The sequence below is a fragment of the Sorex araneus genome, chromosome 6 (assembly GCF_027595985.1).
Source record: "Sorex araneus isolate mSorAra2 chromosome 6, mSorAra2.pri, whole genome shotgun sequence".
In the NCBI taxonomy this organism is placed as follows: domain Eukaryota; kingdom Metazoa; phylum Chordata; class Mammalia; order Eulipotyphla; family Soricidae; genus Sorex; species Sorex araneus.
Genome location: NC_073307.1, coordinates 155,906,491 through 155,933,362, shown reverse-complemented (window position 1 = coordinate 155,933,362; position 26,872 = coordinate 155,906,491).

The window sequence follows — 26,872 nt, the reverse complement described above, 5'->3', positions numbered from 1 at the left end:
ACGTAGAGTCAAATGACTCCCAGGTTACGAAAGCATAACATTTGTTAAGTCTTCCTGTGTCCATACAAAAAGGACTTGCTCTGAATAAACTATGCAAAGGACTCAAGGAGAAGAGAAAAACAATATTCACAAGTCAACAGAACACTAAGAAAGAATCTACAAATAAACAAAGAGGAATAGGAGCACTGTAACGGGAGTAACCCAATAACCCTAAACTACCTGAGGCTATGTTATCCTACATATCCCCCTTTTTCTTTTTACAAGATAAAAAGCACAAAAATTTGAAAATGAGGAACAATTCCAAATCACAACACAATTTCAAATAACAATACAGTCTTATTAGTTGTACTAAGATTTCAGTCCGACCGTTGGGCCCAGAGCAGTGCTTATAGTAAAGCGTCCAATTGTCCTGCACTGTCCAGGGGTGATGAGAGTCACCAATGATAAGAGTCATTTAGTCACAGTTTGAAGAAATGAAGTGTCTGGATCAAAACTGAAGAGTTGTTCCTGTAACAGCATCAGTAGTAGTAGCAGCAATGAGTCTCAGGGGAGCAGCAATTAGAAGTCCGATGAATTACAGGAAGCACTGGATCAGTCAGGGAGCACTGGAATAGGAGCATCACAACTTCTGGCAGGAGAACTTCAGCAGAGGAATGCAGCCATTCTCTGGTCTGGTTCCTCGGCAGTCCTAGGTGCAACCTAGCTTATGTTTGGAAAAAACACTTTAAAGTTATTAGAGGCTTTGACAGTTGGGGTTTGGTCTCCATGCCTGTGGATAAAGAAAGAGACAGATGAAAGCTCCAATACAAATGGATATCCTAGAGAGAAATGAAAAGGTGTTCCTGTTAAAAGCCATTTTTTCTCCTTCAGGAACCTGTCAGTTCCAAGGAAAGGGTAAGAGTAAAATACCGTTAATTAAAAATACAGAGGCCTGGCGTTGTCCAATCCACAACCTGTAAAAGAGGGGTATAAGGAAAGGTCTTAATGTGACCTCATGGTATGCAAAAAAAGGGGGTAGAGGCCTTTGCTGCAGGTCCTCTAACGCTGGCTCCTCTTCTTTCCTTGTGACTCCGAGCTGAAATCAGTTTGGCGGTGAATCTGAGCTGGAATTTGAAGGGTTGTGAGTCTCTGGAGGTCTGAGATCCAAATCAGGTGGTTGAATTCTACTTCTGATGAAACGTAAAGGGATCCAAAGTTTCTTAGCGGGGTTATCATCTGTTGAAACAAAAGCATAGACTTTTCCTCGAATGAGGACTTTTCCTCTACATTCAATTGAGAAAATACCTCCTTTTTATATTTGACTTAACATTCCATATGTCCACTGAAAATATAGAGGTTGTGGGCTTAACGCCGTAGTGTTTGCTATTGAAAAGGGGTTGTAATAAACTGAATCAGGCAGGAAATCGGCTGTGCTTCCTGCCATCACTGGCTGCAGCGATTATACTGATTGGAGCTCTGAAACTCCACACTGGGAAAAGGGGCTGCAACTGAGAACATCCCCTGATTTTGTGGGGCCTGGGGCTGGCCCCCTTGCAGGTTTCCCGAGTTGGGGTCACCCACTGCATCAAAATTAAAGCGACAATCTCTGGCCCAATGATTTCCCCTCTTACACCGGGGACAGGGCCCTGGAGGTGCAAGTCTGGCTCTGCAGTCTCTGGCCCAGTGGTTTCCCTTCTTACACCTGGGACAGGGCCCAGGACATGCTCTCACAGTAGCACGGCTTGGGGGCGCTTTGCAATCTCTATGAAAGTGGCCTGGTTTTCCACAATTAAAACATCTTTTCTGAGCTTGTCTCTGTAAGGCATAGACCTGCACCTTATGTTTAACAGAACCAACATTCCTGCATGCCTCCAAGTAGCCCATTATGCCTTCCTTCTCCTTAAGAGGGCACAGAATGGCCTGGCAATCCTCATTAGCATTTTCAAAGGCCAATTGTTTAGTCAATAGCTCATGAGTTGCCTTATCCTTAACCTGCATTTCAATGGCTTTCATCAACCTACCCATGAAATCTGCATAAGGTTCTGAGGCTCTCTGGAAAATCTTTGTAAAACTTCCCTTAAATTCTGCATCTGCATCAACCTTCTCCCATGCACACAGGGCTGCGTCACGGTGGACATGAGCAAAAACAGCACGAGGCAAGGTGACTTTCCTTTCTGGGTCATGCCATTTCCCTTCACCAGTTAACATCTCACTAGTTAACTCAATACCTGAAAAGTTTTGTCCAGCATGGCCTAGGCCTTGAAGCTTTGCCTTGGCCTCATTATAGAGCAACATTCTCCACTCCAAGTACTGAGAAGGGCTTATGTTGGGGACTGCTCAGGACCCTGAACAAAAGAGGACCCCGAAACCTTTACCCTGGACAAACCTGAAAATTCCATTACCAGCTTTGCATGACCTGAGGCAAAGGTGCCCTTGTGACAAAGGAAATAGCCAAACTCAAGAGGTAAAAGTAGCCCAGGGCAGTTACCTAAGAGACGCCATAAAGCCCTAAAGTAGAATACCTTCCTCTACACTAAAAGCCTTGTGCATTCCTCCTGCCAGATGCTCCTGCCAGATAAACCCTTGCCTTCCTCTCCCCACTATTTCTCAATCTACTCTTGAAGAATGTTGTAAGCCCACCTAATACACCCCGAACCTTTCCTTATGTGGTCTGAGAAGACACTTCCCTGATGATTGACAACTTATGTACCAACCCCCTGCTAAGAAAAGTATAAAACCAGCATGGCTGTTAATAAAGTTGCCCTTGATCGGCATGTGTCGTCTTGGGCCCCCTGTTTACTAACCTCACTAGTCTTTTTTTTTTTTTTAATTTTTTTTTATTTTTAATTAGAGAATCACTGTGAGGGTACAGTTACAGATTTATACACTTTTGTGCTTATACTTCCCTCATACAAAGTTCAGGAACCCATCCCTTCACCAGTGCCCATTCTCCACCACCCGTAAACCCGGCGTCCCTCCCACCCTCCCCACTCCCATCTCCCCCCCACCCCACCCTGCCACTGTGGCAGGGCATTCCCTTCTGTTCTCTCTCTCTAATTAGCTGTTGTGGTTTGCAATAAAGGTGTTGAGTGGCCGCTGTGCTCAGTCTCTAGCCCTCATTCAGCCCGCAACTCCATTCCCCCACATGGCCTTCAACTACAATGTAGTTGGTGATCACTTCTCTGAGTTGCCCTTTCCCCGGAACGTGAGGCCAGCCGCGAAGCCATGGGGTCAACCTCCTGGTACTTATTTCTACGGTTCTTGGGTATTAGTCTCCCACTCTGATATTCTATATACCATAGATGAGTGCAGTCTTTCTATGTCTGTCTCTCTCTTTCTGACTCATTTCACTCAGCATGAAACTTTTCATGCCCATCCACTTAACTACAAAATTCTTGACTTCCTTTTTTCTAACAGCTGCATAATATTCCATTGTATAGATGTACCAAAGTTTCCTCAACCAGTCATCCGTTTTGGGGCATTCGGGTTTTTTCCAGATTCTGGCTATTGTAAACAGTGCTGCGATGAACAGACATGTGCAGATGTTGTTTCGATTGTACTTTTTTGCCTCTCTGGGATATATTCCCAGCAGTGGTATTGCTGGGTCAAATGGGAGCTCAACCTCTAGTTTTCTGAGAGTCGTCCATACTGTTTTCCAAAAGGGCTGAACTAGCCGGCATTCCCACCAGCAGTGTAGAAGGGTCCCTTTCTCCCCACATCCTCTCCAACAGCGGTTGCTTTTGTTCTTTTGGATGTGTGCCAGTCTCTGTGGTGTGATAACCTCACTAGTCTTATTTCAGGTCGGGACCCTCACAGAATCCACCCAATTAGGAGCGCTTTCCACTGTTGTCTCTCTGCGGGCAGGAGAGATCTCCAGGGGAACCCGCAGGCTGAAGCATGTCTTAGCAACCATGTGAAAATCATGGGGTACCCAGTAGGACTTTTTACTCCAGTATGCAAGATACTCCCTACAGTATGGAGATGTAGGCCTGTACGAGACACAGGCCTGTTTGAAACGACTGAGAGAATCCATCCTTAACCTGCGATAAGATGGAGGCTGCTTCTTCTCTGCCTGGACTGGGCGATTGGGAGCATGTCCCGAGCGGTCTGGAGGCCGCTTGGCTGAGTCACCCTCAGACTCAGAATCTGAGTTAGTAGTAGCAGACTCATAACCTGCATCACTTCCATCTAACACACTGGAAGTAGAGCTATATTCACCACCCTCAGAAGTATTTTTACTATGAAAAACCTTTCGGTACAGGAGGAACCGAGGCCATATTACCCCTAATATTCTCCTCCACATCAATCGCACTTTTCAAAAACAGGAGAATAGAATTAACTACATGGGAGATTTCCCATGTAGTCCAGAATTCTCCGGGGATAGTAGTCCCTTCCTTAGATGCCTTATAGACATTTTTCCTAACTTGTTTCCAAATCTTACTTTCTAGAGTTCCTTCATCCGGGAGCCATGGGTGAACTGCATAAGCTACCTTAAAGCAGGACCGGAGTTGGTCTCTGGAAATGCAGAGTTCCGGGTCTCCTATTCTGCGGGAGAGAGACTGAATCAAATCCATAAATGACTTGCCCTGTTCAGTCTGGCTCGAGAAAATATGAAAGATCTTGGGAAGGCCCAGAATCTGCCCCATCTTAGTGGGGGATTGCTGTTCGGATTCTAACCCGCAGCACACAAAAAAATTCCTATCTCCCACTCACTTTCTAGAGTGGGGTGCACCGAACGCTATTCTTACCTTTAGTTGGTAGTTCAGGCCCACTCCAGGGACGCCAGCTGTAAAAAACTAAAGCTCGCCGACGGGAGCGTGCACTCTCGGGCTCTCCGGGCGGCTCTGTCTCACCGCCCGCATTCGGTGCTCTGGAACCGCTGTGTATGGACTGGATCGGGACAGCCGTTGGCCAAGGACAGGCGAAAGAAGAACGAGGACCAAGCTGGTTGCTGATTAGTTACCGTATACTCAATCTTCCATCTTTCTCTTCTTCCGCACTCCCAGCTCCTGCCTCTCTCTGGACCAACTGCAGCCTCTCCTTCTCTTCTCTAGTCTCTCCTCCTACTTCTCTCTCCCACCTTGCCCTCTAGGCAACACCCAGCCAGGTAGCAAAATCAACATAAGAAAGTCCTTCCTGAGGGCAGGGCATTCCAAAGCCCTTCCTGACTCTTAAGGTGTTTTTTCTTTTCCTTAGTCCAGGAACTTATTAACATCTTAATCCTAGTTATTTTTGTATGGACATAGCAAGAGATACATTGAGGCTTGCAAGGCAGCTCTCCTGGCAACATCTTGCCACAGGCTCAGACCATAGCACTCAGGCCAGATTAATCACTCCTAACCCTAGCAGGGTCCAAATCTAGTCATCACTCTTTGGATCATGACAACATTTGTCCATGATCAAGCTCTTAACTTATAGTTAAGCGTTAGGCACTTTGGCCAGGCCCATCTCGATGCCAGGGTAGCACACACCTCACCGCTTGCCCTGGGTCCCTCTCGTCCCTCGTCGGGACCCTGCTTTGGGGATGCCAGGAAGTAAGGGCAGCTGAGGCTTAGGTCAAGAGAACAGATGCCCTGGAGGAAAATATCACGTAGAGTCAAATGACTCCCAGGTTACGAAAGCATAACATTTGTTAAGTCTTCCTGTGTCCATACAAAAAGGACTTGCTCTGAATAAACTATGCAAAGGACTCAAGGAGAAGAGAAAAACAATATTCACAAGTCAACAGAACACTGTTGAATTCTGAAAGAATTCAACAGAAAGAATTCCGGTTGCCAAGTTAGAATTCCCTTTTTAATCTGCCAGAAAGACAATGTCACAGCCTGTAGGATAACATAGCCTCAGGTAGCTTAGGTTTATTGGGTTACTCCCGTTACAGTGCTCCTATTCCTCTCTGTTTATTTGTAGCTTCTTTCTTAGTGTTCTGTTGACTTGTAAACTGAATTCTCACTATCTTCAATACTCAACACTCGGCATTTCCTCATCTGGTAGATCAGGCATTTCTTCAAAACTGGTTGGGAAGTTCTGCTTGATATGACTAAGGATAGCACACATAGAAGGGCCAAACCCAGAGGGTTTAGCATTTCCTTCTCGGGAGTCAAGTTTTAGACCGGCATGCATGCCCACCAGCAAACCCTCTGAATTAAACAGAGGGGAGCCAGAAGCCTCAAAGTAAAAATGACTCCCAGGTTACAAAAGCATAACATTTGTTAAGTCTTCCTGTGTTCATACAAAAAGGAACTTGCTCTGAATAAACTATGCAAAGGACTCAAGGACAAGAGAAAAACAATATTTACAAGTCAACCAGAATTCTTTCACTTTGCAAAATCTATCCAAAGTTTTCTCCATGAGTGACAGTCAGATACTTGACTATCAAGTGGGTACCAGAGGCTCCTCTCACAACTTGTGCAACTATCATTTCTTTTCTAGAAGATAAGCTTATTTGATGGTTTTACTGCCATTACCCCCCCCCCGATGAATTGCAAGGAATTTCCCTTAAAGTTGGTAAGGAAACTGAATTCTCACTATCTTCAATCCTCAACACTCAACATTTCTTCATCTGGAATATCAGTCATTTCTTTAAACAAGTTTGGGAATTTCTGCTTGATATGACTAAGGATAGCGCACATAGAAGGGCCAAACCCAGAGGGTTTAGCATTTCCTTCTCGGGAGTCAAGTTTTAGACCGGCATGCATGCCCACCAGCAAAGCCTCTGAATTAAACAGAGGGGAGCCAGAAGCCTCAAAGTAAAGTGAGGTGTGATAGGTAATCACATCATTCTTTTCACTTACGTGGACATCTGAACGTTCTGCTTGCCTAGCCCGAAATTCCTGTTCCTGCTGACTCTGATGGATCACAAAACAATTCTCCACTTTCTTTCTCTGTCCATTTGGATGACCGATAAGATGGATCACATCACTAACTGCCACATGAGTAGGGATCTTAGTTACTCCATAAAAAACTGGGGCTTCCACTCCTCTGTTCAGTTTCAGGACAGCATAATCAAGACTTCTATCGCCTACCTCAAACCAAGGGTCAAGAGAAAAGGAGTTCCTTTCCCTCTCGATGTTCTCTTCATAACCAAACGATACCTGTACACACTTACTAATTATGCCTGCCCACAGGGCTTGAGCTACTCCCTGTCCAACAATCTCTTCTACCACATGCCAACAAGTGAAAACGAACTGCTTGTTAAAAACAAAGCAGGTGGCACTGCCCTTCCTTCCCATGTTCTCCCATGAGAGGTAACCGACTGTTTCGCTGTGATTACAAAGAAGCTTCATTGATTTAACCGGTATACCACTCTCAAACTCAATCTCAAAGAACCGGCCCTCCAGGTCATCCACGAGCTGGGAACTCTCTAAAACGCAGCTCTGGTTTTCCACGAGTTTCCAAACACTATTCTTCAGCCAGGGCAGAAACCTGTCATCCCGACATAAAGCCTTCTTAATGGTTTCTCCTTTGATACCACTGACACAGAGTTTGTCCCCTTGTTTGTATGACTGATACCCCTGATCAATGTCTGCTCTGTTCTTCCTGGTTACATCAATATAAAATTTGACACAGTTGTTTTCTAATTTAGGTGACTGCTCAACTAATGGGTTGTTTACTTTCTGCTCACTCTGACTTTTGATAGGGTCAATTTTCACACCAGTTTGTTCAGAAAAATCACTCAGGTGGCTTTTAAACTTGTTGTAAGTTTCAGGGTCCTCTATGCTAAGCGTCAGCACTGCCTTGCCACTATGAGTGTCAATTTTATCTTGGAGAACTTTAACACGCTGGGTTACTTGATTAAAGGGTTTCTTCTTGCTGAGGTTAGGGCTGCTTTCTCCCTCATGACAGAGACCTGTTTTTATCACATCTTTGGGCCGTTGGATTTGGATATCAGGTTTATCTTTTGGATCATTTCCACAGTCCTTCTTCGTTTGCTCTTTCTTGACCTAAAAATTAAGGTGAAAAATGTAAAAACTCTGAGCATTATGCTAGTATTTTCCCAAAAGCTCTACAGGAATCTCAGAACCAATCTCAAGGTTGCGAATACAATGAAGTCTGAATTTGAACTGGGATCCAAATAGTAAGCTGTTTTCTATCCCATCAGAACAATTAAGCTCTTAATGGTGCTATCTTCTTACATTTTTCTAGGAATATGAGGATGAACAATATTTCCAGGCCCACCAATATCAGATTCGTGAAGTATTTTTTCCTTTCCTATGTTCCTGCTTTTCGATTTGAGGGGGCGGCATCCCAGGATATGCTCAGGACTTATTACTCCTGTCTCTGCACTAGAGCCCCTGGACAGGCTCCAGTGACCCTGTGGGAGGCCTGGGATCAAATCCCAGTCAGCCGTGTGCAAGGCCAATGCCCTACCCACTGTGCTAGTTCTCCAGCACCTAAACTATTTCTAACATTGTTGACTATATTGGTTAGATGTACAGTTTTTACATTTTCCACATATGATGATGAACTACAGGGAACACTTGTTCGTAAAATATCAAACTCAGCAGGATTAGTTTCCATGTTTATTACCAGCCATGAAATGCTAAAACCAACATAATGTAACCCATTGCTTATTAATTAGTTATTTATTAGGTGGCTATTCATTTATTTGTTTTTATATCATAATGTTAAGCTTTCTTTAAAAATAATTTTTAAATTGCATTTTAGGTAACGTGGTTACTGCAGTATAACTGTCATGGTTTTGTCATCCAAACGATTATTCCTTCACCAGACCAAAGTACGGTCCACCACCATCCTTAAGGGATTTCAAATGTCTCTCTTCCCCCACCAGCAGACTGCTTAATAATTTCAGTTTTGTGCTCAAAAAATTTGGGCTTATCATCATTTAATAATGTGTACTCTTGTTTCTCATATTTTGTATCTCTATATAACACAGATGAGTGAGGAGTATTCTAAATGGGAAAAGAATATGATGGTTAGAGTAGAAAACAGAATAAGTTCAGACAAACACCAGCTTAAGTCCAAATCTTTATGCTACTTTTGCTTTTAGCAACAAATTACTTCTCTCCTCATAAACAAACCGAGGGTTAAAACAATCTACAGCTTGTCCAATAAGGTTATGTTTAAGATTCAATAATGTAATTGTTTTCTCAAGTACTCTCTAAGTATAGGTAATTCTTGTGATCAAACAGATTAGCCATATTTGAGGTGAGATATGTTATGAAGCTACAAAAATATCACTAATTCTATCTTTATTCCACAGTTGACTAAGGAAATGTATATTTGACCATTTGCTGTTGTTCAGGAAACGCTGCAATCATTTTTATTAAAGGTGATTTGGATAAAGAGATGATCTGTATTAGAACTCCCTTCCCCACTGTCACTCCACTCAAAAAGAGAAAATAAAATGGATGAGAAAGACTTCACCTTAAATTCTCATCATAAGGCAATTTTTAGCTAGTAGTGACTATGAAACCCAATGTCAGAGATAGCTAAGTCTATAACTGATACATTCCATACAATGCAGATATTAAAAAGACAAAATCATGCCCTTTGCTACTACATGATGGAACTGAGGCCATCATGCTGGTGAAGTCAACGGGAAGGAGAGAGGACGTCACAGAATGATCCCTCCCCTGTGTGATACAGAAATATACTTAGAAAGGAGCAACAAACGGCCAAAGGCAACAGAACTGAAAAGTTGGTCTACAGAACTGGGGGAGATGACATGGTTACAAGGGACACTGGTGGAGGGAAGAGGGCACTTTAGGGATGAGAATGGTGTTGGGATTAACTTACACGTGAAATTATCATTAGCAGCACTGCAAATCACCAAAACAAGAATGTGGGTAAAAACAAAGTAAGTATATTTCATAGACATGCTTTATAAACATACCCTTTTTGAAGGCGGAGCCGGCTACTCTGTGATATTACTTCTCTCATTCAATGACTTTCTGTCATTGTGTTTCGTAAAAGCCATGATGGCTTGAAGATGAACAGGAAGCTCAACTGAAACACTAATTTCAAATTCAAAATTAAAGTTACTGCAGTCTCCCCAAAGCTATCTATTAATTATACAGATGATAAGACCTTTCCTATTTTGTCTCCATCAACTGTCAACTCACTCTCCTGTGAGGTGTCAACTTAGCCAGCAGACAGTTTAGCCACCAAAAAAAAATCAACTCAGGGGCTGGAGTGATAGCACAGCGGGTAGGGCGTTTGCCTTGCACGCGGCCAACCCGGGTTCGAATCCCAGCATCCCATATGGTCCCCTGAGCACCGCCAGGGGTAATTCCTGAGTGCAGAGCCAGGAGTAACCCCTGTGCATCGCCAGGTGTGACCCAAAAAGCAAAAAAAAAAAAATCAACTCAACAATAAAAAGCTACCTCTGATTTAAAAAAAGAAATGGGAAAAAAGCATGAAATTAATACCTCAAAGCCAGAGAAAATATTGGTCAAGAGGATTGGTCAATGGTTGGAACCTACCACAAGTGTGTGTGCAGGCGGAGAAGGGTAGTTAGGGTACAGAAGGGACCACTATGATAAAAAGAGTTGGAAATGATCACCGTGGACAAGAGCTGAGTGTTGAGAGTAGGTAAAAGAATATACATGACAAGCTTTCAGTATCAGTATTGAAAACCATAATGTACAAAAGGGCACAGAATGTGTGTGTATGTGGCAGGGAGAAAGAGAGAGAGAGAGAGAGAGAGAGAGAGAGAGAGAGAGAGAGAGAGAGAGAGAAAGGGAGAAAGGGAGAAGGTGGGAGAGAGACAAGAAAAGTCCCTGCTTATGTGCGTGGGGGGAGTGTGCCGCGGTGTGGCAAGAGGGAAACTAGGGACTTCTGTGCTGGGAAATGTACACTGGTGAAGGGACGGGTGTTGGAACATGATATGAACTCAAATCCAATCATGAACAACTCTGTCACTGTGTATCTCACTCTGGCTCAATTAAAAACACAGCTGGGTCTGACCAAACTACAGCACAGTAGCTCATCAACCCCAACACCTGCTCCTGGTGTGGAAGAGCTGAGATACACAAGAATGACCTGAGTATCAGGAAAGGAATCAAGGAAACAAACGAAATTTAGAATGAGAGCTTAGGTACCAGAGCAATAGTATAGCAGGGAGGGCGTTTGCCTTGCATGTGGCAGTACTAAGTTCAATTCCCCAGCATCCAATATGTTTCCATAATTACCATCAGGAGTGATCCTAAGTGCAGAGCAGGGGGAAACTCCTGACTACAGCTGAGTGTGTTGCAAAAAAGCCATCCTCATCCAAAATGAAAAAAAAAAAAAAAGAATGAGAGCTTACCTGGGCGGAGTCAGGAACTTTACTGCTGCTTCAGTGATTTTTAGAAGAGGAAGGTGCCTCTATCTCTCCTCTGAGGTCTCTCTCTTGGAAGAAAAGGAACAATAAAAACAAGATCTTCAATAATGATAAACATCACTAAAACAAAAGACCAGGACAGTAGCAGTTGTCTTCAGAATTTCAGTACCTAAGAAGAAACTCGGTCCATGAGAGCCCCCTATAAAGCTTCTGTTCTCTGGATTGGGGCTATACACAGTGGGTATGGGGCTTGACTTGTGTGCGCTGACCCGGGTTCCATCCCCGGCATCCCATATGATGCACTAGGAGTCACTCCTGACTGCTGAGCCAAGAATAACACCTGAGCATCACTAGGTGTAATCGGAAAAAAAAAAGCAAAGCAAAATCAAAAGTTTCACTTATAAAGAGCCCTTCAATGAATACACGGAGAATAAAGGTAATGTATAAATCTTACCGTCTTGAGAGAGAGGTATTAATAATCTCCCTTACTATTCAAGAACTGAAACATTCAGAGAGATTAAGCTAGAGACTCAGGTTTTTGCGGCCCCACAAAAATATGCTTCTGGAAACTTTTGATTGTGAACATTTTCAGCAGAAACAGAGAACATGGAAATTCATGTAACTATCAGGAAGAGTTATATTTTCTGTTGAAAAATGTACATCTTCTAGTTTTTCTGTACCATGGTTAGAAAAGTCCTAACGTTTTCTTTTTTTTTTTTCCTATTTTTGCTTTATGGGTCACACCCAGCGATGCACAGGGGTTTCACCTGCTCTGCACTCAGGAATCACCCCTGACGGTGCTCAGAGGACCATATGGGATGTTGGGAATCGAACCCAGGTTGGCCGCGTGCAATTCAATAGCCCTACTGCTGTACTATTGCTCCAGCCCCCAAAAGAACTAACGTTTGATCCTTAGTTATATCTTTTCATCTGTAAATATGAAGGACTTCTTTATCATCATTTTAATCAATTCAGACCAAGATGAAGCACCGGGGTTTAGTTATTATGTACATCAAGTCTTTTCATCTAGGTAAAACATGGGCTTCTTTTACTTTTGAGATTGACTTTGTTGTATCACTGCGATTCAACAGACCATTGCAAAGCTGTTCATGATTGGGTTTCAGTCATGCAGTGTTCCACACCCATCTATCCACCAGTGTACCTTTCCCAAGACCAGTGTCTTCAGTTTTCCTCCAGTCACCACCACCCCACGCCCCCAGCCTGCCTCTATGCTCTTGGCAAGCAGAACTTCCTGGAAATTAGGCTAACTCTCCTAACCATCTCTGTGTAGAGTAAGAGTTCTGGCTTCCTCCAGCATCACATTCTTAGCCGCCTGTTTATAAAATGAGGCAATAACTGTAAATGAAAGTGAATGAGGCAACAGCTGTAAATTACATTGAAAGTGCTGGACCAATATTAATGTTCATTTAAGCTGTTGGGTTCAACTGCCAGGCATCAGGGATTGTATCCAGGCTGCACAGCCTTTGTCATATTTCTGTTTCAATCTCCAAACCACTTCAATCTGTGTACCAAGTAGGATCAACCTCCATTGTCACAACCATTGTCACTAACTTTAGCTCAGTGCCTGGCACGTAACAAAAATATGATAGTACATATTCCTGCTCGGAGAATTACCACAGTATTGAGATACTCACCTTGGACATGTGTTTTCTAAGCAGCAGAGAACCTAGGAGAACAAAAATAGAAGCACACAGTTAAGGATCTGAACTGCTTTGTGAGATGCTAAAGAAAAAGAACCTAATGCCCAGCCATGAAGAATGGTTGCAGTCCAAGAGTGCCTGAGACTGTGACTCGACTTATGGAACTTGACGGAGGACACATGTGCCCAGAAGAGAGTCAAAGGAGGAAAAAGAAATATGAATTTGCAACGTCCACTGGGAAGAACGTGACCAATCTCAAGAGAAAGGGACAAGAGGTTAAATCAACACCCCAAGAGCTACCCTAGACAACATATACAGACAGAAACATGTTTTTTTCAAATATGAAAAGTGTCCTCCTCGCTGCCATCCTGCAATGTTTTTTGTTTGTTTGTTTAATTTTTTTTTATTTTATCACCATGTGGAAAGTTACAAAGTTCTCAGGTTTATGTCTCAGTTATACAATATTCAAATACCATCCCTTCACCAGTGCCCATATTCCACCACCCAAATCCCCAGTATACCCCCCGCCCCCCCACCCCCAACTGTATAACTGATGAATTTCACTTCATTTTCCCTTTACCTTGATTATGTTCCATATTTCAACACCAAACTCACTATTATTGTGGGAGTTATACCCCCAAACAAGATAGCCCTACTAAGGAAGCATTTGATAATTAGATTTCCATTAAAAGATTGTATGTTTTCAGGTTTTAGAAAAGGTCGTGCAGCCGCATTAGCGGCTGCACGGCTCGGATGTGTCCCAGTCCCGAATCCCGGAGCCGTGTTAGTGGCTGCTCAGTGTCGCCGGGGCTCCATCTGGAGAAGGTGTGCAGGCTGCACCTCCTCCTTCCGGCCCCCCAGTGTTGCTGGCCCCGATTGGGGTCCGGAGCAATTTCCGGGCCGTGTTGCTCACCAGAATGCCTGGCCGCTTCTCTGTTGAATGTGTCAAAATGGCGCCGAGAGTGGGTCGAGGGCGTGACTTCCGGCGGCCGGTACCACTTGGAGTTTGGGCTGGCGCCGCCCCACTACAGTGCCCCCCCCCCCCCGCGGCTCAGATGTGTCCCAGTCCCGAATCCCCGAGCCGTGTTAGTTGCTGCTCAGTGTCGCCAGGGCTCCATCTGGAGAAGGTGTGCAGGCTGCACCTCCTCCATCCGTCTCCCCGGTGTTGTTGGCCCCAATTATCCTGCAATGTTTTTTGAGAGTTGAGCAAACCCTTCTGACCTTGCCCTTCTCCAACAGAAGGACTTAAATCAACACAGTCCTTCTGGGCCTGTTTTCAGCCCTAGCAAAATGCTCCTCCCCCCTTAGAATTCCCTCTTTCCCCTCTTCTCTCCGCCCTCCCTCCCGCCCTCTCCCCTGCCCTCTCGCCCCTTTCTCTTTCTGCTACATTAGTTTTCTCTCTTATTCTCCTCTATCTCTCCTCCTTTTAGTCCTCTCACCTAGCCCTCTCTCCCTTTCTTCCTCTGACCCCCTGCTCTTCCCCTCCATCTTTTCTCTCCCAGCCTCTCTGTTTTTTCTCTTTTCCTCCAATCCATTCTGCTGCCTCACTCTCCCGGAACCCTCCTGTCCAGCTAATTCTCCCTCTCTCCTTCATACTCTTTCTCTCACTCGTCCCCTATCCCCGCATCACTTCCTACTTCTCTGGGCTCACAACTCCTTCCTCTTTTTCTCTCTCCCCCTTCCTTCCCCTCCAACCTCAGACCTTCCCATTCAGCCCTCTCCCTCCTCTCTCCCAGGTCTCTTCCTCTCCCTCCTTCCTATTCCCCACTGTCCTCCCAGTAGCATTGGCCCTGCAGAAGCACACCTGCTCATTGACGGGCTTCGTTGCATCTCTGCTTCATCGTTCCGTACAATAAGAAGCAGGTTCCTGTGTCATCTAGGTAAACCGGAGGTTAGCAGCAAGTGTGGCCCTGACCCCTGAGCCTTCCCCTGACCTGGAGGACTCCTGCATTTGCTTAACCCCCAAACAACACCCGCCAGCCCAGACGCTATAGCTCACCTTGTCTGCCGCCGCCAGCACCAGGATCCAGGGACACCCAGCGGAATCCAGCACCAGGTAGGCTACTCTTGTTGGGTTGTATTGGGTTTTTTTTTTGCCCTGAATGACTGCTGCTCACCTGCCTTTTGGTACTTTGGCTTTCAATTCCCTCTTGTCCCTTAAGCATAAGCCGCCCACCCCATTTCCCCTCTATTTCTTCTCCATCCTGTCCAAAGAAATCCTAGGCACCACATCAGGACTCCTAAACCCTGCTGCAGTGATCCCTGAGTAGTTCGGAGTGAGCCCTGGGTGCGCAGGGTGGGGCCCAACACCTCCTCCCCAAATCAACATAAACGGAAGTGGGGAGAGCTGCACCCCCACAGTGACTAACTGGACAGTTTGCAGAGCCCCCAAGGTGGGTGAGGCTGGCCAGGCTGAGCTGATGGGGATTGCGAGTGAGCTGAAACCAGGATGGCAGAGGAAAAAGAGGACCAGGAGGAAGAAGGAATTGGGGAGTCCCCCCTCATTTATTACATGAAACACCTCCAACTCCCTTCTTTCAACTCTCCCTTGTGGGTTTTGTCTTTTGGTTTGGGGTTTAGATTTATTTGCAGATTCTGACTCTTTTATATTTTTGCGGGTGGGAGGTTCGGGGGTTGGGGGGAGCGGCGGTCGGTGTGAATTTGGATTTTTACTAGACCAAACCTTGTGTGTTCTTGTGATCATGAAACTGTTAAAAAGGAAACCCAGGATCCCACCGAGCAAGTAGATAGATGACTCAGGATATCTGGTGTGTGACTGTGACTTTAACTTTGGAAATCAAACTACACAACCCAAGATCCACAGCGGCCCCGGAAATACACACCGCCCACTTTTTTGAGTGGCGGCCTACTCTAGCTGGCAAGGCCTTTCCAAAACGGAAACTAAGCGAAAACTTTCTCGTCGAATCTCGCCGAAGCAGAATTTGGGCCCTGCCTGAGCCCAGCTCTGCCCCCAAAACCTCTTTGGCTCTGGGCCTCGGGTCGAAGCAACTCACCCACTCCTAGCTCCATGGAATCCCAGAGCAGAACTACTCACCGATCAGAGACACAGCCTGGCAGCAGCAGTGCGTCGTTCCAAGTTGGATCCCAGAGCACTTTAACTCCTGTGATGTCAAAGGAACCACTAGAGACGAGGAATCCCGCGAGCAACAGGGCGGGAATGAGCTTCTAGGAGAAACTCAGATGACCGCCTTCCCCGCGCTCCAGGGGGATGTGCCCAGCTTGCCGCATGCGTCCTGCCCTCAGGGGGTTGTGCCCAGAATGCCGCATGCGTCCTACCTCCAGGGGGTTGTGCCCAGAATGCCGCATGCGTGCAGAAGCCTGACGCTCTAGGCGCACCTCATCCCTGTGTCTGCTGGGTGGTAGACTTGAGGTCCGCACAGGCCATAGAGCTTAAGTTATCCCCGCCACTGCCCATCAGAAGGAGGCAGAGGGCTTAGTTTTACTTCTGGAGTCCGGACTCAGGCTCAGGTCCTGCACTTGCCCGCGAGGCTTTTCAGCCTATTTATTGCAAGTAACTCTACCACCTCCTCCCCCTGGCTTCAGTGGAATTTGGGATTCTCCTGAAAAGACCCTCCAGTGGAACTTGGGGCCCTCCCCTAGTGGAATATCCTTTCCCATTCTGTAGACTGCCTTTGTATTTTGGTCACTGTTTCTTTTGAGATGCAGAAGTTTCTTAGTTCAAGACAGTCCCATTTGTTTATCTCTGTTTTCAATTGCTTGGTTAGTGGCGTGTCATCTTTGAAAATACCTTCAGTTTCAATGTCGTGGAGGGTTTTGCCAACCTTGTCTTCCAGGAACCTTAGGGATTCTGGTCTGATGTTGAGATCTTTAGCCATTTTGACCTGACTTTTGTACATGGTGTTAGGTAGAGATCTGAGCCCATTTTTTGCATGTAGCTGTCCAGTTTTGCCAGCACCATTCATTGAAGAGGCTTTCCTTGCTCCAATTCACATTTCTTGCTTTCTTATCAAAGATTAGATGATTATCTAGTTGAGGGTGTGTGTTAGGATATTCAACCCTGCTCCATTGGTCTGTGGCTCTGCCTTTCTTCCAGTATCCTGCTGTTTTAATTATTACAGCTTTGTAGTAGAGATTGAGGTTGAGGAGGGTGATTCTTCCCATATTCTTTTTCTCAAGTGTTGCTTCAGCTATTCATGAGGGCTTATTGTTCCATATGAATTGCAAGAGTGTTCGCTCTATTTCTCTGAAAAAATCATGGGTATCCTTATAGGGATCACAATGAATGTGTACAATGCTTTGGGGAGTATTGCCATTTTGGCAATTTATTTCTACCAATCCATGAGCAGGGGATATCCTACCATTTCCTCGTGTCCTCTTTTATTTCTTGAAGTAGTGTTTTGTAGTTTTCTTTGTACAAGTCCTTTACCTCCTTAGTTAAACTGATTCAGAGGTACTTGATTTTCTGAGGCACTCTTGTGAATGAGATTGCTTTTTTTTATGTCACTTTATTCTCTGTAATTATTTGCACATGGGAAAGCCAGGGACTTTTGGGCATTGATTTTATAGCCTACAACTTTACTGTATAAGTCTAATGCTTCTAGGAGTTTCTTGGTTTTAGGGTTCTCTAAGTACAGTATAATATCATCTGCAAATAGTGGGAGCTTGATTTCTTCCTTTTCACCCTGAATGGAGGGCTAACTTTTTTACCAGATACTTTAGTCTCTGCCATGCTAAGTAGGATGGAGTATTAAAGTAGAACAAAAATACCCAATGACACACCAGAGCGTTTGTATGGAGCCTAATTCAGTTTTAAGAGAATCGAAATAATATCTTGATGACTTGACATTAGTAATCAAACCATTTTAAACTGCTTGTATTTTATAAGCTATGGTCATTTATAACTCATAACAATCTTTGGCTACTGTTCATTTCTAATTGATGTCAATAATAATAGCGATCAACATGTATATACAATCCTTAGATCTTCCAAGACTATCCTAATATTCAGTGATCTGTGCCAAATATCCTGAAAATGTCAGGGGTCTTGTTAATCACACGTGTAACTCTTGATGTGAATGAATCTCAAAACTTTGCCAGGACGATCAACCCAAACACCCACATATGGTGGTTGTGCTGTTTCATGGCTTTTCACTTTCAATTGAGGTTTTCAGTGATAGTGATGCAAGAGCAAATGGCAGAGATTCTGTTGCTGGTGCCTGAGCCATAGGACAGCAGGTAGGGTTCTTGCCTTGCTCGTGGCTGATACAGGTTCTACCTATTCATATGCTAGAATGTTCCCCAGTACCTGAGGCAGAGGCAGAAGTAAGCCCTGCCAGGTACAGGCCCCCCAAAAACCAAAGAAACAAGCAAGAATAAATTCCTTTATCTTTTTGTTCTTTATTTTGAAAGGCTGGTAGATTTCCATACAATTAAAGAAATAAGACAGAACTCTCACATTTATTCTTTTCCCTAAAATACCCCAATGTAAACAGCTTACATAGATATAGATACAGACTGCAATATCACTATCAATTTTAGCAGTTATCTTACTTGGATCAAATGGACAACGAAGGAAATTTTAACATGCCAATTTCGCAAATTCCAAATTTTATTTCATTAAATTTTAACACATTTTTCACTGAGAAGTGGGGTCATGTTTTTTAAAACCATCTTGCAACTTGTACGGATTATTTGTGGGGCTTCTAGAATTATCCGTAAAAGTCAGGAAAGACAATTTGTTTGTCTTGCCATACCCAATAGTGTTCTATAGTTGTTCAAAATGGTGTTGAGTGAACCATGTAGCACCAGAGACTGAACCTGGGGCTGTGGCATGCAAGACCGGTTTGTAGCCCTTTGAGTTCTCTCCCTGCACAAGCAAGAAAATGTTCTTCTCAAGTTCAAGATCATATTTATCCATTGTCTTACAAAGTTTTTTAGGGTCGCCAGGAGACAGCTTGGTGGTACTCTCTCCTTCTGGATGCCAAATAATACATATTAAGTCACCAAGTGAGGCAGGAGTAGGTCCCCCAAACGGTCCAGAAAGAATGTGGACTCCCTCTCCTGTATCCAGTTTCAGAACACATAATCAACTTTCCACAGCTACCTCAAACCAATGGTCAGGAGAGAAGCAGTTCTCTTCCTTCTCTATGGCCTCTTCCTAACCAAATGTCACCTTTACACGCTCACTAACTATGCCTGCCTACTCAGTTTGATCTATTCCTTCCCCCACAATACCAATATTGATCCTTGGTAGTGTCACAGGATAAGGCCCCGGTAGCCCCCAAACACAAAACTCTCAGGCCCACACCATGGTGAGCATCACTAAGCAAAGTGGGCTGTGACATTCTCTCCCTGGCAGATTAAGAAGATAAATCTAACTTGGCAACAAGAACTCTTTCGCTTTGCGAAAATCCATGTGTTCTCTGTGAATTCCAGTCAGATATTTGGTATCAGTGAGTGGCAGAGGCTCCCCTCACAACTTGACCAATCATCATTTCTTTTCTACGAGATAAATTTATTTGATTATCTTACTCCGGTCAACTCTGCCCTCCACACACACACACCCAGTGGAATACAAGAAATTTCCCTTAAGGCCGGGTAAGAAACTGAATTTTCACCATTCTCAATCCGCATCACTGTCAAATTCTTCATCCTTATTGGCACCTATTTCTAGATACTACCTAGGAAAATTCTGCTCCATATGACTAAGAATAGAACGTATACAGGGGCCAAACTCAATGAGTGTAGGACTATTTCCATGGAGGTTCAAATTCAGACCAGCGTCATGCATGTCCACCAGCGAACCCTCTGCAATAACACAGGGAAGACAGAGGCCCCAAAGAAAAAAGAGCTGTGATAGGTAATCACATCATTATTTTCACTTATTTCCAGGAAACACCTTCGAGTGACCATGTGGACAGAGGGAAACTATGTCTACCTAGCCCAACATTCCTGCTCTTGCTGAGCCTGAGGGATCACAAGGCAAGACTCCGTACACTTTGGCTTTCCTTCTGGGTGACCAATTATATATATCAAGCCACTAATTGATGCAGGACTCAGTCCCTTGTAGAGTCCATAAGGAACTTGGGCTTTCTCTTTTTTCAGTTTCAGAACAGCATAATCAAGACTTTCATCAGCTACCTCAAACCAAGGGTCAACAGAGAAGCATTTCTCTTCCTTCTGCAGGGCCACTTCATAACCAAATGACACCTTTACACACCGACTGACTATGTCTGCCCACAGGGTTTGATCTACTCCCTCTCCCACAATATCTCTTATCACATGCCAACAAGTCAAAATGAACTGCTTGTGAAAAACAAAGCAGGTGGCACAGCCCCTTTTCCCCCTGTGGTCCCATGAGAGGTACCCGAGTGAGCCACTGAGATTATAAAGCAGTTTGTGTACTATAACTTGAGTAGAGTCATTGATAAGTTTTGAAAAGTTTGTTTTGTGTAATTTAAAGAAGCTGGCTTTTCTTTTGGCTCACTTGACTTCCTTCTCAAAGTTTTCTCTGAACTTTTCACTTTCTGTTTTTAACCCGGGGGTGCTCCTTGTTTCTCTCCCCTGACTCAAAATTCTGAGCTGTGGCTGAACTTGAGCTCCTCTTCGCAAACACAACCTCAAAGAGCCTGCCCTCCAGTTCATGCACAAGCTGGGAGCTCTGTAGAATATAGTCCAGGTTTTCCATGGGTTTCCTTCCAGACACTATTCTCCATAGAGGGTAGCAACTTCCCATCCCAACGCAAAGCCTCCTTAATGGTTTCTCCTTTGAAACCACAGACATAGAGTTTGTTCCTTTGCTTTGGAAGATGACTGCACTCCAAATCTTTACTGCCCACTTCCCAACTGCATGAATACAAAATTTAAGCCTCTCTTACTCGTCCTTCCCAATGGCACAGCATTAGAAGTTCTTCAGTGTCAGGGGAATAAGACCCATCATTGTTACTGTATTTGGCATATAAATAAACCCCAGGGAGCTTGCCAGGCTCTTTCCCGTGTGGGCAGTAGACACTCAGTAGCTTGCCAGGTTCTCCAAGAGGGAGAACTTGGCTATCAATGGTCGCGCAGCTGCATTGCTGCCGCATAGTTCTGGGAGCTTGGTTTTATAATCTCTGGATGTTGGCCGTTGATGGGATTTCACGGCACCAGAGGTAGTTTATAAGTGTGACTGCCTAGCTACTGGAAAACGGGCAATCTGGGTGGAAGAGGCCCAGTCCCAATCTAAGCAGCCTTGGAGATCTCGGCCCCAGGTTCCACACACCTGGGTTCCTCTGCTGGTTCCTTCATGTGTGAGGTTCATTCGAAAAATTTGTCCTAAAATTTAAAGATGATATGTAAAAATTCTGGATTATTAGTCTTTTCATGAAAGTCCTACAGGAATCGCAGAAACAGTGTCAAGATTATGAATACAGTGAAGTAGGAATTTGAGCGGGCATCCAAATGTTAAGCTGTTTTCTGTCCCATCAGATCAGTTAAGCTCATACTGCTGCTATCTTGTTATATTTTTCTGAAAAAGTTGAGGATAAACATTTTTTCTAGGCCCACCAAAATCAGACTCTTAAAATATTATTTTTTTCAGTTCTCTTTTTTCAATTTATGAGTTTTGGGAGCTGTACCAGAATACGCTCAGGACATACTCTTGGACCTGCACTCACTCCTGGTGGGGCTCCAAACCCAGATCAGTTGTGTTCAATGCATATGCCCTACCCCCTGTGCTATCTCTCCAGCATGTAGAGTATTATTTGTAGTATTGTTAACTATCAACTACACGGTTTTTACTTTTTTCCAAGCACGGTGATGAAGTCCAACAGATACTTATTTGTAAAATGTCAAACTCAACAGGGGTAAGTTCCCATAGTTTCTTACCGGGCGTGAAATGTAAAAACCAGCACTAATGAACTAATCATATGAGCAAAATAATAGAGTTATTTCTAATAATAAAAACCTTTCACCTAAGCATCTATTATATAAAGACTGAAATTATTTCTCTTGTTACATCCATTAATATCCAGAGAAATAGTACAACGAATAAGGCCCTTATCTTGCATGCAAACCACACAGTTCAATCCCTGGCACTCCAGAGGGTCCCCCAGGCCCTGCCAGGAGTGATCCTTAAGCCCAGAGTTATGAGTAATCCCTGAGCACCAGCAGGGGTGACACAAAAACAAACGAAAGTTGCAAAGGTAACTACTGCTGCCAGGAGAGTATTCAATGACATATTTTTAAATCTTATGAAATAAAAAGAAACATACATTTTCTTTCTTTTAGACAGAGAAACTGTAGCATAGAACTTTTTTTTGACAGACTCATATTCTATGGCTGCAAATAACTACTTTAAAGTGCACATCGGATCCCCAAGTACTTACTTCAATATCTTTATTAGACCATACAATCTTCTTAAGAAGGGAGGATGAGGTGGGGAGAATTTTTAAATCTCTAGTTTCCTTTTAAATATGAATTTATTTAAAAACCAGGGCAAGGAAGAGAAATTAAATGAGAACGATAAATCAAATACCAGAAATTCCCACAGAAACTGAGAGTACCTAATCCTTCTGCCTCAGTGGCAATTTGTCCCCAATCACAAACGTCAATCCATGTGTGTCCAAAGAAGTGGGTGCAGGAGGCCAGAGACATAGTACAACGGTAGCACATTTGCCTTGAATATCGTGGACCAGGGTTTGATCCACGGCATCCCGTAACTGCACCCCCCTTCCAGCACTGGCAGGAGTGATTCCTGAGTACAGAGCCAGGAATAAACCTCCTGAGCAATGCCGGGTTTGACCCAAATAGAAAAAAAAAAAAGTGGGAGCTAATGTGTAAGCCATCACTGGCGAATAAGGGACTGACAAAGCCAGGATTGTTGTGACGATTAAATGTAGCATCACCTGTCCCAATGCCTAGTGTAATTATTGGCCCATTAATAGGAAATTTTTATTTCAGAGAGATAAAGTAACATAAATTTATTCTGTCCATACAGGAACTGTCAAATTACTTCCCCAGAGTCGGTAGTGCGTTTACATTGCACACGTCAGACCCAGGTTCAATTCCCAGCATCCCATATGGTCCCCTGAGCACCGCTAGGAGTAATTCCTGACTGCAGAGCCAGGAGTAACCCCTGAGCATTGCTGGGTGTGACACAAGAAGCCCCCCCCCGCCCCCGCTTCCGCATCCAGGAAAAAGAATCAGAGATTTCCCTGGCAGAGTCAGGAACTTGACTGCTGCTTTAGTTGTTGTTAGAAGAGGTTTTCCGTCTCTACCTCTCCTCTGAGGTCTCTCTCTTCAAAGAATATGAACAATAGAAATGAGATCTGCAATAATGACAAACATCACTAGAATAAAAGGCCAGGACAGTAGCAGCTACCTTCAGGATTTCAACATCTAAGAGGAAACTCAGTCCATTGAGAGCACCCTACAAAGCTTCACTTCAGTGGCTGGAGGTGTATAATAGTGTGCAGGGGGCTTGGCTTGTGCCCCTCACCCAGGCTCCAGCCTCCGCATCCTATATGATGCCCCACGTACTGCTATGAGTGACTCCTGACCGTCGAGCCAGGAAAAAGCCCTGAGCATCGCTAGGTTCGGGGATTAAAATTAAAACAAAGCAAAAAGCTTCACTTATGAAGAGCCCTTCAATGAATACACGGAGAACAGAAGGTATCTCAAATAAAGCTTACAGTCCTGAGACAGAGGGATGAATAATCTCCCCTTACTATTCAAGAACTGAAACATTCAGAGACATTACGCTGAGGCTCACGCGGCCCCAGAAAAATATGCTTTGGGTAACTTCTGATTATGAACATTATGAAAGTCATGAAGCTATCAGAGTTAGTTTTTCTCTTGGAAATTTAGTTTTTGATACTAACGTTTTATCCCTAGTTATTTCTTTTCTATTTTTTTCAATTTTTTTAATGGAATAACCATGAAAAAAGTTACCAAGCTTTCAGGTTTAAGTCTCAGTCGTACAATGATCAAATACCCATCCCTTCTCCAGTGCACATGTTCCACTACCAAGAACCTCAGTAAACCTCCCAACCCACCCCCCACAACATGTGTGGCTAATGATTTTCACTTTACTCTCTGTATACTCTGATTACATTCGACATTTCAACAGAAAACTCACTATTATTATTAGGAATTTCCCCCCAACTATCAAACCTGCTGAAAAGGCATCATTTGATAATTTGCTTTACATTGCTGAGAACAACCAGAATATGAGGTCCCGCTATCGCGACAGCAGCCGCAGGGTTTTGGATTTCTGGTATTTTAGTAATTAAGTCCAGAGAAATTTCTGCCAGAAGTTGCATCACTGCAAGCTCGTACTTCCAGATAGTAGATTCTAAAAGATGGTGCTCTCCATGTGGCCACCACCACCGTCAACTCGAAAAGGAAAAGCCAAGAGAGAAAAATCTTTTCCCTCCCGGGGCGGCATGGGGTCGCAGCTCAGTTCACAGTCTAGGGGCACTCCTGTAAAGAAGCCGCTGGGTGCTGAAATTAGTTAGTAGGCCTCCGGGATCATGGTCTTTTAGGAGCAGAGGAGCCTTTCGTGTGCGGCTGCTCCGGGTCTCCTAGTTATTTCTTTTCATCAGTAAATATGAAGGACTTCTACTTTATCATCATTTTAATCAATTCAGACCAAGCTGAAACACCAGTGTTCAGTTATTATGTCTCATAAGTCTTTTATTCTAGGTAAAGTATGGGCTTCTTTTTTTGTTTTTGTTTTAAAAAAGATGTTTTATTATAAAATGATGCTTTAAATAAAAAACATTTTTTTCTTATCAATGAATCACGTGAGGGTGTAGTTACAGAGTTTCATGCCTGTGTTACAGTTACACAATACTCGAGTATCCATCCCTCCACCAGTGCCCATTCACCTCCACTGATGACCCCAGGGTCCCTCCCCCACCATGCTGTCTCCCCCCACCCCGTGACAGGGAATTCCTTATTGTTGTCTCTCTCCTTTTGGGTGTTATGGTTTGCAATGGAGATACTGGGTGGCTATCGTGTTCAATCTGCTTTCAACCCACCTCTCCCATCCTGAGTGGATTCTCCACTACACTTTAGTTGGTGTTCCCTTCTCTATATGAGCTGCCCTCTCCCCCAGTATGTAATATCATCTTCAAAGCCGTGGAGCAGGCCTCCTGATACTTATTGCTACTATTCTTGGGTGTTAGTCTTCTACTCTGTTATTCTATATCCCACAGATGAGTGCAATCTTTCTATGTCTGTCTCTTTCTTTCCGACTCATTTCACTTTGCATGATACCTTCCATGTTGATCCACTTATATGCAAAGTTCATGACTTCATCATTTTTGACAGCTGCATAATATTCCATTGTTCAGATGTAGCAAAGTTTCTTTAACCAGTCATCTGTTCTCGGGCATTTGGGTTTTTTCCACATTCTGGCTATTGTAAACAGTGCTGCGAAGAATATACAGGTGCAGATGCCATTTCGACTGTACTTTTTTGCCTCTCCGGGATATATTCCCAGAAGTGGTATGTATTTCTAGTTCATATGGGAGCTCAATTTCTAATTTGATGAGGAGCGGCCATATTGTTTTCCAGAAGGGTTGAACCAGTCGGCATTCTCACCAGCATTGTAGGAGGGTCTCTTTCTCCCCACATCCACACCAACAGTGGTTGCTTCTGTTTTTTGGATGTGTGCCAGTCTCTGTGGTGTGAGGTGGTATCTCATAGTTGTTTTGATCTGCATCTCCCTGATGGTTAGTGATGATGAGAATTTTTTCATGTGCCTTTTGGCCGTTCGTATTTCTTCCTTGAGAAAGTTTCTGTTCATTTCTTTGCCCCATTTTCTGATGGGGCTGGATGTTTTCTTCTTGTAGAATTCAACCAGTGTCTTATATACCCTTGATATTAACCCCTTATCAGATTGGTATTGGGTGAATTTCCTTTCCCATTCTATAGATTGCCTTTGTATTCGGGTCACTGTGTCTTTTGTGGTGCAGAACTTCTTACTTTAATATAGTCCCATTTGTTTATTTCTATTTCTACTTGATTGCTTAGTTCCGTGTCATCTTTGAAAATACTTTTGGCTTCAATATCATGGAGGGTTTTTCCACCTTGTCTTCAATATACCTCATGGATTGTGGTCTGATGTTAAGTTCTTTAATCCATTTTAATCTGACTTTTGTGCATGGTGTTAGGTCGAGGTCTAAGCCCATTCCTTTGCATGTGGTTGACCAATTATGCCAGCAGCATTTGTTGAAGAGACTTTCTTTGCTCCACTTCACATTTCTTGCTCCTTTATCAAAGATCAGATGATCATATGTTTGAGGTTGCATGTAGGGATATCACCCTTTTCCATTGATCGGCGGCTCTGCCTTAGTTCCAGTACCATGCTGTTTTAATTGTTACCACTTCGTAGTAAAATTTGAAGTTGTAGAGGGTGATACCACCCATCGTCTTTTCCCCAAGAATTGCTTTAGCAATTGTGGGCGTTTGTTGTTCCATATGAATGTCAGGAGTGTTTGATCAATTTCTTTGAAGAATTTTATGGGTATCCTTAGAGGGATCGCATTGAATCTATATAGTGTTTTGGGGAGTATTTCCATTTTGACAATGTTAAGTGCTCCTATCCATGAGCAGGGAATATGCTTCCATTTCCTCATGTCCTCTTTTATTTCGTTGAGTAGCGTTTTCTAGTTTTCCTTGTAGAGTTCCTTTACCTCCTTAGGCTGATTCCGAAGTACTTGATTTTCTGGGGAACAGTATGAATGGGATTTTTTTCAAATGTCACTTTCCTCTGTCTCACTATTTGTGTATAGGAAGGCCATGGGTTTTGGGGTATTGATTTTATAGCCTGTAACTTTGCTATACAAGCCTATTGTTTCTAGGAGTTTCTTAGTGGAAGTTTTAGGATTCTCTAGGTCTAGAGTCATGTCATCTGCAAATAGTGAGAGCTTGATTTCTTCCTTTCCTATCTGAATACACTTAATGTATTTTTCTTGCCTAATTG